Source organism: Petromyzon marinus, chromosome 56 (genome assembly GCF_048934315.1).
Source record: "Petromyzon marinus isolate PM22_M1 ecotype Great Lakes invasive population chromosome 56, UKy_Petmar_22M1.pri1.0, whole genome shotgun sequence".
Classification (NCBI taxonomy): domain Eukaryota; kingdom Metazoa; phylum Chordata; class Hyperoartia; order Petromyzontiformes; family Petromyzontidae; genus Petromyzon; species Petromyzon marinus.
Window position 1 is genome coordinate 10,655,936 of NC_133722.1, and position 13,158 is coordinate 10,669,093.

A 13,158-nucleotide genomic window follows, 5' to 3' on the forward strand; every position below is an offset into this window, starting at 1 on the left:
ATTAAATAGACTTTTTAATAAATGTTTTCTCCTACAACATCAGAGTGCAGCGCCACATTAAATACGTACTACAATGACAATAGTTTAAAGCGATTTGAAGCATTTTTATTTTGAAAATGGAAATATGTTTTTTTGCGGGGGGGGGGGCAGAGCTTGTGACGTCATATTTGAGGGGGGGGGGGTCTGACTTTTGTGACGCCGTGTGACGGGGAGGGGGGGGGTTAAAAATCGTCCAAAATCGCGTGACGTCATTTATGGACGGCCCCTTACACGCACCGCACCACGCACTCGTTCCAGGCCGAAACGATCTTTGAAGGAGAGGTCCCCGGATCGGTTCAAATATTCGCCACCGTTATTGTGTCGTGAGCGGGAATCGAACTCGGGTCGCCGGGTTCGCGCGCTAACCACTGCGCCACCGCTCCCCGTGTCACATCGCACACACGTGCACACGATCCCCGTTGCATTTCCTGGACATCTGAATCCAGGCCTACAGGGCAAAGCGATACTCCTGCTCTCGGTGAGCTGTCACGGACTCGTCGAGCTCGCGACACTGCGGGCGTCTGTGTCTGTACGAATGCGCGCGAGCAGATCGAGTCAGCTCTGTGGAAGTCGATGGGTCTCTGTGTCTCCTCGCGAGCCGGGGTACGGCTCCTCCTCCACCTCCTCTTGCTAGACGGCCACGGGATGGGGTGATTCACAGCCCCATCCGCGTGTGATCGACCAACCCTCGTTGTTGCCTTCACAGTACTGGATAACAGCCACCACGTGCAGCTGATGATGATAATGCTGTAATAGTTGATGGGATTGCACTTTACGATGCTGCTGCTGCTGCTGATGACAACTCTACTCCCACTGCTGATGCTGCTGACAACGATGGTGTTGTGTCGGATGATGCTGCTGCTGATGATGATGACGATGCCGCTGCAGCTCATGTTGACGCCGTTGCTTCTGCCGCTGATGACACTGCTGCTACTGCTGCTGATGATGCTGATGATGTTGTTGAAAGCACGCACACTTGTGTCAGCAGCGTGAGCCAAGAGAGGGAGGAAGGGAGAGAGGGGATGGAGCCGGAGGGAGACGGAGCGATCAGATAAGGAGCACGGGGCAGACAGAGAAGAGGCAGACGAACGAGAACTACACAGGCAGAGAGAGAGAGAGAAAAGATAACATTGGTGAAGTGCAGACACACTCAGAGAGAGCGATAGAGAGAGAGATAGCGGTTCAGACAGTCGAGAGAGAGGCATGGAGAGAGAGAGAGAGATTCAGACGCAGGAGAGGATGAGAGAGATGGAGGAGATGAGAGGCAGAGAGATGCCGGGGCTGTCCTGGGAGAGAGATCCGACACAGAGTGAGAGAATGAGCGACTGGGTGAGTGAGTGAGTGAGGAGGGGCAGTGTTGTGGTGAGACACAGTGTGAGAATGAGCGACTGGGTGAGTGAGTGAGGAGAGGCAGTGTTGTGGTGAGACACAGTGTGAGAATGAGCGACTGGGTGAGTGAGTGAGTGAGGAAGGGCAGTGTGGTGGTGAGACACAGTGATAGAATGAGCGACTGGGTGAGTGAGTGAGGAGGGACAGTGTGGTGGTGAGACAGAGTGTGAGAATGAGCGACTGGGTGAGTGAGTGAGTGAGGAGGGGCAGTGTGGTGGTGAGCGCACCGCGCTACGGACCCGGCAACCCCAGTTAGAATCCGCTCACGATAATATACACATGTTTATATCTCAGGGTCAACTCAACCTTAAACAACATATGAATCAAAATTAACGTGTATTTATACTAAAGTTATACAAAAATGACGACAACGCGCACTACCACAGGCGGGACTGGCCACAGCGGACCGAGTTCTCTGTGGGGAGGAGGAACAACGTCAAGTGGGAGCCACTGGTGGACCCCGGAAGGTGCTGATACCACCACTGCACATCAAATTGGGCCTCGTGAAACAATTTGTCAGAGCTGTAGATAAGGAGTCGGCAGCCTTCAAGTACCTTCAAGACTTCTTCCCTAAGTTGTCTGAGGCAAAGGTCAAAGCCGGTGTCTTCGTCGGACCACAGATAAAGAAGATCCTGGAGTGCAATGAATTCCCCAAGAAGCTCGCTAGTAAGGAGAAAGCGGCTTGGAACAGCTTTGTCGCAGTGGTTCGTGGCTTCCTGGACAATCCCAAGGTCGAAAACTATGTGGAGCTGGATGAGACTTTGGTGAAGAACTATGGCACAATGGGCTGTAGGATGTCCCTCAAAGTCCATATCCATGATGCTCATCTTGATAAATTCAAGGAGAACTGGGAGCGTACTCGGAGGAGGAAGGCGAGCGCTTCCACCAGGATAAACTGGACTTTGAACGCCGCTACCAAGGACAGTATAACGAGAACATGATGGGAGACTACATTTGGGGGCTGATTCGTGAAAGTGATTTACAGTATCATCAGTATAAAGTATCGAGGTAAAGCCCACTGAGTTTCGTAGCTGTTTTTTCAGAAGGAGGAGCGACCTGGCCACTCGTGATGATGACGACGACGATAGCTTATCATCGCAGTGGCTGATATCGTCATCACCACACCTGGGGATTTAGAGCAGCAGCAGCTAATTCATCTGACCACGTGCTGATTGTTAATGTGGGGGCGGGGGAGGAGGAACCCGGAGAGCGAACCAAGCTGGGACCACCACGGGTAGAGAGAGAACGCGCCCACTCCTACTCAGTGCCGGATGATCGTAGTAACATGTGTAGCTACACATGTAGCTACACAGATGTATCCACGTGTAGCTACACGTGAATACATCTACACATGTAGCTACACGTGAATACATCTGTGTAACTACATGTGTGTAGCTACACGTGTAGCTACACACATGTAGTAGTAGTAGTAGCTACGGGCCCCGCACTTTCAAGGGCCCCGCGCTAAATGCTTTAAAGCTATCAATTCCAGTTCAGTGATTCTGCACTTGCTCTATTACTATAGTTCTATACCGCCTTCAACTTTTAGGAATGACTGGGTGTTTAAGGTTAGCGGTTTGACGTAATATCTGGCTGTATAGCAAATGAAAAAATCCAATGACTTTACTATGCAAGTTAAAAATGTGTGTTTTAATATTTACGTGTTTTGTATATTTAGGGCCCCTTTATAACATCACGTGCTACAGGCCCCGCACCTAACTTCATCCGGAACTGAACGTGACACTCAATGTCGCTTCCACTCAACCATCCTGCTTCCGTCCCCGGCTTTCCGCTGTGAGCGGGTGAGCGATGCCACCACCACCACCACCACGGACTCAAGCCCCCGATCTCACCTCCCCCAGAATCGTTCTCAGAATATCTTTGATGTGTTCTGAGCAAACCCGATGAGCTATGAAGCTCTGGGTTTTTTTCCACCGATGTCCAGCAGACCTTCAGGCATCGCACTGCTGCTGCTGTTGCTGTCACCCATCCTGGAATCTCACCCAGATCCCGAGGAATGCTCCCGCTGCCGCTGCTGCTGCTGTCAAAGCAGATTTCGACATGGAGGCATCTAGCTGCTGTATCTCTATGTCTCTTTATGGGTCTCTGTGTCTCTCTATGGGTCTCTGTGTCTCTCTATGGATCTCTGTGTCTCTATGGGTCTCTATGTCTCTCTATGGGTCTCTATGCCTCTCTATGGGTCTCTATGTCTCTCTATGGATCTCTATGTCTCTCTATGGGTCTCTATGTCTCTCTATAGATCTCTGTGTCTCTCTATGGATCTCTGTGTCTCTATGGGTCTCTATGTCTCTCTATGGGTCTCTATGTCTCTCTATGGGTCTCTATGTCTCTCTATGGATCTCTATGTCTCTCTATGGGTCTCTATGTCTCTCTATGGGTCTCTGTGTCTCTATGGGTCTCTATGTGTCTCTATGGGTCTCTGTGTCTCTCTATGGGTCTCTATGTCTCTCTATGGATCTCTGTGTCTCTATGGGTCTCTATGGGTCTCTGTGTCTCTCTATGGGTCTCTATGTCTCTCTATGGATCTCTGTGTCTCTATGGGTCTCTATTTTAAATAGAGAGAGATGCTCTTTTGCGGCCCGTCTGGAACGCTCTTCCTTCTGACATTAAGAAGCCACTGGAGCTACGCGCTTTTGAATCTATAATTGAAATCGAATTTCTTTAGAACTGCTTGTTGCTGATCGCACCCCCGATCAGCACGGTGCGAAAGAAATTCAAGAAGCGCGCAGGGTCTTCTGTGCGCCGTTCTCGACAAATTCTGGGAGAGTTCCGAAGAGCTTCCGCCCCCACTTGTGACGCCGCACGGCACCATCCGGACACAATCGCCCCACACCTCCAAATTCGCACGGTTGGCAACGTACGGTGCGAAAGAAATGCAATGTACGTACGTGTATCTCTATGATGTATCTATGTGTCTCTATGATGTCTTTATGTGTCTATATGTCTCTATGATGTGTCTCTATGTGTCTCTATGTGTCTCTATGATGTATCTCTATGTCTCTATGATGTGTCTCTATGTCTCTATGATGTATTTATGTGTCTCTGTGTCTCTATGATGTGTCTCTGTGTCTCTATGATGTGTCTATGATGTCTCTCTATGCCTCTATGATGTGTCTCTGTGTCTATCTATGATGTGTCTGTGTGTGTCTGTGTGTCTCTATGATGTGTCTCTGTGTCTCTATGTGTCTCTATGATGTGTCTCTATGTGTCTCTGTGTTTCTATGTGTCTCTATGATGTATCTCTATGTCTCTATGATGTATCTCTATGTCTCTATGATGTATTTATGTGTCTCTGTGTCTCTATGATGTGTCTCTGTGTCTCTATGATGTGTCTATGATGTCTCTCTATGTCTCTATGATGTGTCTCTGTGTCTATCTATGATGTGTCTGTGTGTGTCTGTGTGTCTCTATGATGTGTCTCTATGTCTCTATGATGTGTATCTGTGTGTCTGTGTGTGTGTCTGTATGATGCGTCTGTGTGTGTGTCTGTGTGTGTGTCTAAAGCACAGCAGGTTGCCACAGTAGGGGGCACAGGGGTGCATCAGCCAGTCATCTCAGTCATCTCAGTCAGTCGACCCGTGGCACCTGGGTCTCCCCCGTGACCTCCTGCCAGCGGGCGTTCGACACTTCACGTGGCCTCAGGGTGCACATGGCCTGGCACAAGCGTCGTGGTGACGTCACCGTCACTTAGTGGCGAATGGCGGTTGTTGTTGTGTCTGTGTGTGTCTCTATGATGTGTCTCGATGATGTGTGTGTCTGTGTGTGTCTGTGTGTCTATCTCTATGATGTGTCTGTGTGTGTGTCTGTGTGTGTGTGTCTGTGTGTATGGCTCTATGATGTGTCTCGATGATCTGTGTGTGTCTGTGTGTCTGTGTGTGTGTCTCTATGATGTGTCTGTGTGTGTGTGTCTGTGTGTCTCTATGATGTGTCTGTGTGTGTCTTTGTCTTGTCTGTCTGTGTGTCTGTGTGTGTGTGTCTGTGTGTGTGTCTGTGTGTGCGTGAACCACGCTGCCAACCCCTATTCACTTCCGGAGAGTTGATTTACAACTCAATTGGTCACGACTCAGTAATTGCCAAGCCCGCTCAGCTGCCGTCTCTCCCTGCACCCCCCCCCCCCCTGACTCCCCCCACCCCTCACTCCCAGAGGGTAGAGGAACCAATTAAACCGGGGGGGGCGGGGCCCAGATTAATTGCGCCTCTCACGTCCGCTCAGGACCCCGGGCTTCATCCTCGGCACGCGCTCGCGACGCGCGCGTCATCTCACGAGTGCTCGTGCACACAGACAAAGACCCCCCGTGTAGCCTGCAACAGACGGCTGGGGCAAGTGCTGTTAGCGAGCAGCACCTATGAAGGCCAGAATGGCACACGAGGATGTGGGTGGCCAGCACCACGCCCGGCCGCCTTTGTCTCCCCAGTGTTTACTACACAACGCGTCAACGGGTATTCATTTGAGGCAGAGTCGACCTAGGGGAGGCCCAGGACCGGTTCAGATAATCGTCACTGAATTCGGCAGTGAGCGGGAATCGAACTCGGGTGGCCAGGTTCATAGGGCAGCATAGCGCTGACCGCTACACTACCGCTCCCCACACACAGACACACAACAGACACACACACACACAGACACACACACAGACACACACACAACAACCGCCATTCGGCGGTGACGTCACCACGACGCTTGTGCCAGGCTATGTGCACCTTGAGGCCACGTGAAGTGTCGAACGCCCGCTGGCAGGAGGTCACGGGGCAGACCCAGGTGCCACGGGTCGACTGACTGAGACGACTGAGATGACTGGCTGATGCACCACCTGTGCCCCCTACTGTGCCAACCTGCTGTGCTTTAGCCACCCGGCGCTCCGCTCGTTGTTGTGAGCGTCGCTCCTCCGCCCTCCGTTGTTGTTGGAGGGCGACTGCCTCCAACTGCCCAGTAGCGTCCTTCACGAGCCTCCTCCGCTGAGGCCGATCTTGAAACCGCTAGTACCAGTCATCGGCAAGTCCACTCAGCTCCACGTCCTCCTGTACCACGTCACTCCATCTCTTCTCTAGCCCGTGCTGCGCCCGTTTAGCCCCCTCGATCCGGCCAAACAAAAGCTGTTTCGGCATGCGGTGGCTGGGCATGCGGACTACATGACCCAGCCATCGCAGCCTTGCCCGCCGGAGGAGCTCACCGATGGGACTTTGTCCAGATATTTCAAGGATTTTTGAGCTCCTCACAGAATCCAGTCTGGTCAAACCCAGGATGGATCGTAGGCAGGCCAGCAAGTCCAGGGCGCTGTCCACTTCACAGGGGAAGCTCTGCCATGATCATAGTTGATGATGATGATGATGTCGGTGGTGGTGGTGACGTTGATGTGTCATTCTCACCTCGCCACGATTGTGCACTCAGGAGCTGAGCCACTTCACCGAGATCTCGGCTCAGAATGAATCGCCTCGCCACCACGCGTTAGGATTAATCTCGAGGTGCAAGCAACACACTTGGCCAATGCCCCCTATGGTGTATAGGTGTTGTTGAACTTCTCTCGCACCCTACCTATCCAACCGTGCGATAACCGCTCAGCTCCCCCACAGACTTATAGACACGAAGTCAATGAAGCTCCCAGCGAGCATCGCGGGCAATAAAATAAACAGAAACCCCACCACTGCTCTTAGCTTGACAGTTGCCGAGCCCAGGTCCAAAACATCGCCACTGGGAAGACAAAGGCGGCCGGGCGTGGTGCTGGCCACCCACCCCCTCGTGTGCCGTGCCGGCCTTCTAAGGGGGTTCTTTGTCATTCTGCCTATGTAGTTGTATGTGTAGGTGTGTGTATGTACTGTAGGTGTGTGTATGTATCTGTGTGTAGGTGTGTGTGTAGGTCAGTGTGTACGTGTGTATAGGTGTGTGTGTGTGTATAGCTGTGTGTGTGCGTGTAGGTGTGTGTGTAGGTGTGTGTATGTGTGTGTAATCATCTCAGTCAGTCGACCCGTGGCACCTGGGTCTGCCCCGTGACCTCCTGCCAGCGGGCGTTCGACACTTCACGTGGCCTCAGGGTGCACATAGCCTGGCACAAGCGTCGTGGTGACGTCACCGCCACTTAGTGGCGAATGGCGGTTGTTGTTGTTGTTGTGTAGGTGTGTGTGTAGCACCTGCCTGGGTATTTTGTACCATCGGACACTACACCCCCACAACTCCCAATCGATGATGGGGCAGTTGTGGAGCGAGTGGAGAGTTTCCCATACCTGGGCAGTGTGCTTATGACCGGCTCCAATTTAACAGCAGAGGTCTCACTCCGAATCAGTCGAGCGGAAATATCTTTTCATCGGTTGCGTAACGCTGTGTGGAAGCTACCTGGTCTTTCGCTCCGCACTAAGCTTCAGGTCTTCTCGGCCACAGTCATTCCCTCCCTTCTCTACGCTTGCGAAACGTGGACCCCCCTAATGGAACATCTTCGCCGGTTAGAAACATTTAGGCTGGCCTGCCTACGATCCATCCTGGGTGTAACCAGGCTGGATTGTGTGAGGAGCTCACAAATCCTTGAAAGATCTGGGCAAGGTCGCATCGGTGAGCTCCTCCGGCGGGCAAGGCTGCGATGGCTGGGTCATGTAGCCCGCATGCCCAGCCACCGCATGCCGAAACAGCTTTTGTTCGGCCGGATTGAGGGGGCAAAACGGGCGCGGCACGGGCTAGAGAAGAGATGGAGTGATGTGGTACAGGAGGACGTGGAGCTGAGTGGACTTGCCGATGACTGGTACCAGCGGTGTCAAGATCGGCCTCTGTGGAGGAGGCTCGTTAAGGACGCTACTGGGCAGTTGGAGGTAGTCGCCCTCCAACAACAACGGAGGGCGGAGGAGCGACGCTCAGAACAACGAGCGGAGCGCCGGGTGGCTAAAGCACAGCAGGTTGGCACAATAGGGGGCACAGATGGTGCATCAGCCAGTCATCTCAGTCAGTCGACCCGTGGCACCTGGGTCTGCCCCGTGACCTCCTGCCAGCGGGCGTTCGACACTTCACGTGGCCTCAGGGTGCACATAGCCTGGCACAAGCGTCGTGGTGACGTCACCGCCACTTAGTGGTGAATGGCGGTTGTTGTTGTTGTGTGTAGGTGTGTGTGTGTGTGTAGGTGTGTGTGTGTGTAGGTGTGTGTGTGTAGGTGTGTGTGTGTAGGTGTGTGTGTAGGTGTGTGTGTGTAAGTGATCAGTAAAATCGACCCCGTATCCCTACAGCCCGGGAAGAGCAGGGACCGGGGGGGGGGGGGGGGTGATGGGGGAGGGGTTATGGGGGGAGAGAGGGCAGGGGAGAGAGGAGGAGGTGGAGGAGGAGGAGCAGACAGACGAGGTGGAGGGAGAATTGCAGCAGGAGTAGGAGGAGGCGGGGATAGAGGCGGAGGATGAGGAAGAGGAGAAAGCAGTGGAGAATAATGAGGAAGAGAATGGTGATGATAAGGATGTTGATGATGATGGGGATGTTGATGATGAGGATGCTGATGAGGATGTGTGTGATGATGAGGATGTGTGTGATGATGAGGATGTTGATGATGATAATGAGGATGTGGGTGATGATGAGGATGTGTGTGATGATGAGGATGTGGGTGATGATGAGGATGTGGGTGATGATGAGGATGTGTGTGATGATGAGGATGTTGATGATGATAATGAGGATGTGGGTGATGATGAGGATGTGTGTGATGATGAGGATGTGGGTGATGATGAGGATGTGTGTGATGATGAGGATGTTGATGATGATAATGAGGATGTGGGTGATGATGAGGATGTGGGTGATGATGATAAGGATGTGTGTGATGATGAGGATGTTGATGATGATAATGAGGATGTGTGTAATGATGAGGATGTGTGTGATGATGAGGATGTGTGTGATGATGAGGTTGTGTGTGATGATGAGGTTGTGGGTGATGATGAGGATGTGGGTGATGATGAGGTTGTGTGTGATGATGAGGTTGTGGGTGATGATGAGGATGTGGGTGATGTTACCATCATAATAACATCACTCCCCACTGCCACGGTCCCCTAGTCGCCCCCCTCTCACTCAGTCGCCCCCCCCCGTTCGCACCCCCCCCATCCCCCCAAGTGACAGTCATTAGAGACGGCTGGAGGCGGAGGGGAGGGGCTGAACCCCCCCCCCCCGCCCCTCTTACCCCTCCCCCCACTGGCTGGGAGTGGCTGATCTCGTGGAGATAGCGAGTGGTGGGGGTTGGCAGTCTTCATGAACCTCCAGGACAAATTGATATCTACATGGAGGATTTCACGTCGATGCCTAATCCACGCGAGTTTGTTCACGAGCAGCACCCCGACTGTCACGTGGCCGTGTCTCTGGGCACGCCGTGCCCGTCTCACGCCTCCCCCTCGCCGTCCACTCCGTCTCTCTGCTGCGCGTGCTGTGAAGGACGAGGGCCATTGCCAGAAACGTCGGCCATTATATACGGGGGGGGGGGGGGGTTTGTCCTTTTAAGACGAAGATAAAGGTCCCCCCATATGCTGCATAGATTTGACAGGCTGCTGGGGCAAGTGCTGTTGGCGAACACTTGCGAGGCCCGAACGGCACACGAGGGGGTGGGTGTCCACACACACGCAGACACACGCATTGTGTCAGCGTGTGTCTGTGTGTTTCGTTTATCTGAACCGGTCCTGGGCATCCTCTAGGTCGACTCAGCCTCAAATGAGTACTTGCTGCGGTGTGTAAATATCGCCACTGGGGAGACAAAGGCGGTCGGGCGTGGTGCTGGCCACCCACCGCCTCGTGTACCGTTCCGGCCTTTATAGGTGCTGCTCGCTAACAGCACTTGCCCCAAAAGTCTGTTTAGGCTACACGGGGGATCTTTGTCTTTGTGTGTTTCGGTGGGGGAGCGGTGGCACAGTGGTTAGCACGAAGCGGCCAGTTCGATTACCGCTCAACACCGCCAGTGACGATTGTCTGAAGCAGTCCTGCGCCTCCCCTAGGTCGACTCAGCCTCAAATGAGTACCTGGTGCAGTGTGTAGAACATCGGCACTGGGGAGACAAAGGCGGCCGGGCGTGGTGGAGTTGGCCACCCACCCCCTCGTGTGCCGTGCCGGCCTTCCCAGGTACTGCTACTCGCTAACAGCTCCAGCAGTCTGTTACAGGCTACACGGGGGATCTGTGTCCTTGTATGCGTGTGTGCGTCAGGCACCCTCCTCCACCCGACGGCAAACACAGATACATAAATCAAGTCGACATCCAACAATTTGGAACTCGTTCACTTGGGAACGCTCTCCCAAGACCGTCGCTAAGTGCTGCTGCAGCAGCCATCCAGTTGTCAGCGCGCGTGTTCATCGCGTGGCGAATGAAAACTATAAACTATTTAATCTTGATTAAAGCAGGTAAGGTCCCCACTGAGCGACGTAGCTCGCTTTTCACAAGCGGCCTTGGCCAACACAAATGATCGTTCCACCAAGTCAACCAAGTGGCTTATGGTCGTGGGAGGAAAGCCTAGCGCCCAAACGCTCTAAACGCGTGGTGATGTTGGTTCTAAATGTGGAGAAAAAAATCCACGCGGCCACAGGGAGAGAGACACCGCAAACTCCAAATATACAGCAGCAGGCGTCAGGGTTGGGATCGAACCCACGGCCTCCTGTACACCAGGCAAGAGAGTTCTCATCTTTGTCGTCGGGTGGTAGAGGGTGCACGACACAAAGCGGCATATGAGCTCCTCACGCGTGGCGAGGTCAACGGAAACCGCTCCTGAATCCGTGAGGGGTTAGATAATCCGGATTGAATCAAGGGCGTGAGGGTTACGGTGACGATGTCTCCTTACGCCTGGACATCTGTGAACCTACTGGACATCTGTGATCCTACTAGACAACTGTGATCCTACTAGACATCTGTGATCCTATTAGACATGTGTGATCCTACTAGACATCTGTGATCCTACTGGACATCTGTGAACCTACTAGACGTCTGTGATCCTACTAGACATCTGTGATCCTACTGGACATCTGTGATCCTACTAGACGTCTGTGATCCTACTAGACGTCTGTGAACCTGCTAGACATCTGTGATCCTACTAGACATCTGTGATCCTACTAGACATCTGTTAACCTACTAGACATCTGTGATCCTACTAGACATCTGTGATCCTACTAGACATCTGTGATCCTACTAGACATCTGTGATCCTACTGGACATCTGTGATCCTACTAGACATCTGTGAACCTACTAGACATCTGTGATCCTACTAGACATGTGTGATCCTACTAGACATCTGTGATCCTACTAGACGTCTGTGATCCTACTAGACATGTGTGATCCTACTAGACATCTGTGATCCTACTGGACATCTGTGATCCTACTAGACATCTGTGAACCTACTAGACATCTGTGATCCTACTAGACATCTGTGAACCTACTAGACATCTGTGATCCTACTAGACATCTGTGAACCTACTAGACATCTGTGATCCTACTAGACGTCTGTGATCCTACTAGACGTCTGTGATCCTACTAGACATCTGTGAACCTACTAGACATCTGTGATCCTACTAGACATCTGTGATCCTACTAAACATCTGTGAACCTACTAGACATCTGTGATCCTACTAGACGTCTGTGATCCTACTAGACGTCTGTGATCCTTCTAGACGTCTGTGATCCTACTAGACATCTGTGATCCTACTAGACGTCTGTGATCCTACTAGACATCTGTGATCCTACTAGACGTCTGTGATCCTACTAGACATCTGTGAACCTACTAGACATCTGTGATCCTATTGGACATCTGTGAATCTGCGGATTTAATGACAACAATGATGAAGTGAATGATAATGGTTATGAAGTGAATTTTATTATTATTAATTTGGTGGTGGTGGTGGTGATGATGATCATGATAAACGGAATAGGGAATTTAATTTTGTGATGATGATGGTGCTATTGTCATCTCCGGAGTAAGATCAGTGATGAGTGGTTAATATTGCTGTACTTATATATGACAAAACTAGTCATTCAATGTATGGATGAAGCCCACTGCTGAATAGCTTATTTTATTGTATTTATATGACTCCGTCTCTCTCTCTCCCTGTCTCTCTCTCTCCTCTCTTGCTCCCTCTCTCCTTCGCTCGGCCTCATGAGAGCAGAGCCTCGTGTCAGAGCGAATTCACATCACCCATACCTTAACCCGCACGCGCACACACTTACAGCACGCTCCACATACGCACGAGACAAGGACTAAGACTCCCACCCCCCGTATCAACCTTACTTTCGGGGCAAGTGTTGTTAGCGAGCGCCTTTCAAAGCCGGCCACGGCACAAGGGGGGTGGGGGGGGGGGCTGGCCAGAAAAAACCCCCGGTCGCCTTTGTCTGCCGAGTGGCGATGTCCACACACCGCGCCAAGTGCACATTTTGAGGCTGAGCCGACTTATGGAGAGGCGCAGGACCGGTTCAGACAATCGTCACCGGTGTTGACCCTGAGTGGGGAATCGAACTCAGGTCGCCGGGTTCGTAGCGAAGTGCGCCAACCACTGCCCCAACGCCCCCTCCCCCCGTACACCTTGCACCAGCAACTCCGCGAAGGATGAGTTACCCCAGGGAAGCCCAGGATCGGTTCACAGATTCGCCACTGATGTTGGGGTGCGAGCCGGAATCGAACTCAGCTTGCCTGGCCCTCTTGCCAACGTGTACGTCTACGGTATATTCAGGGGTTTAACATCTCACCAAATATGTCCCGGGTCGCCGTTAGACTGGGATATGCGGTGTTGTGTTCGTT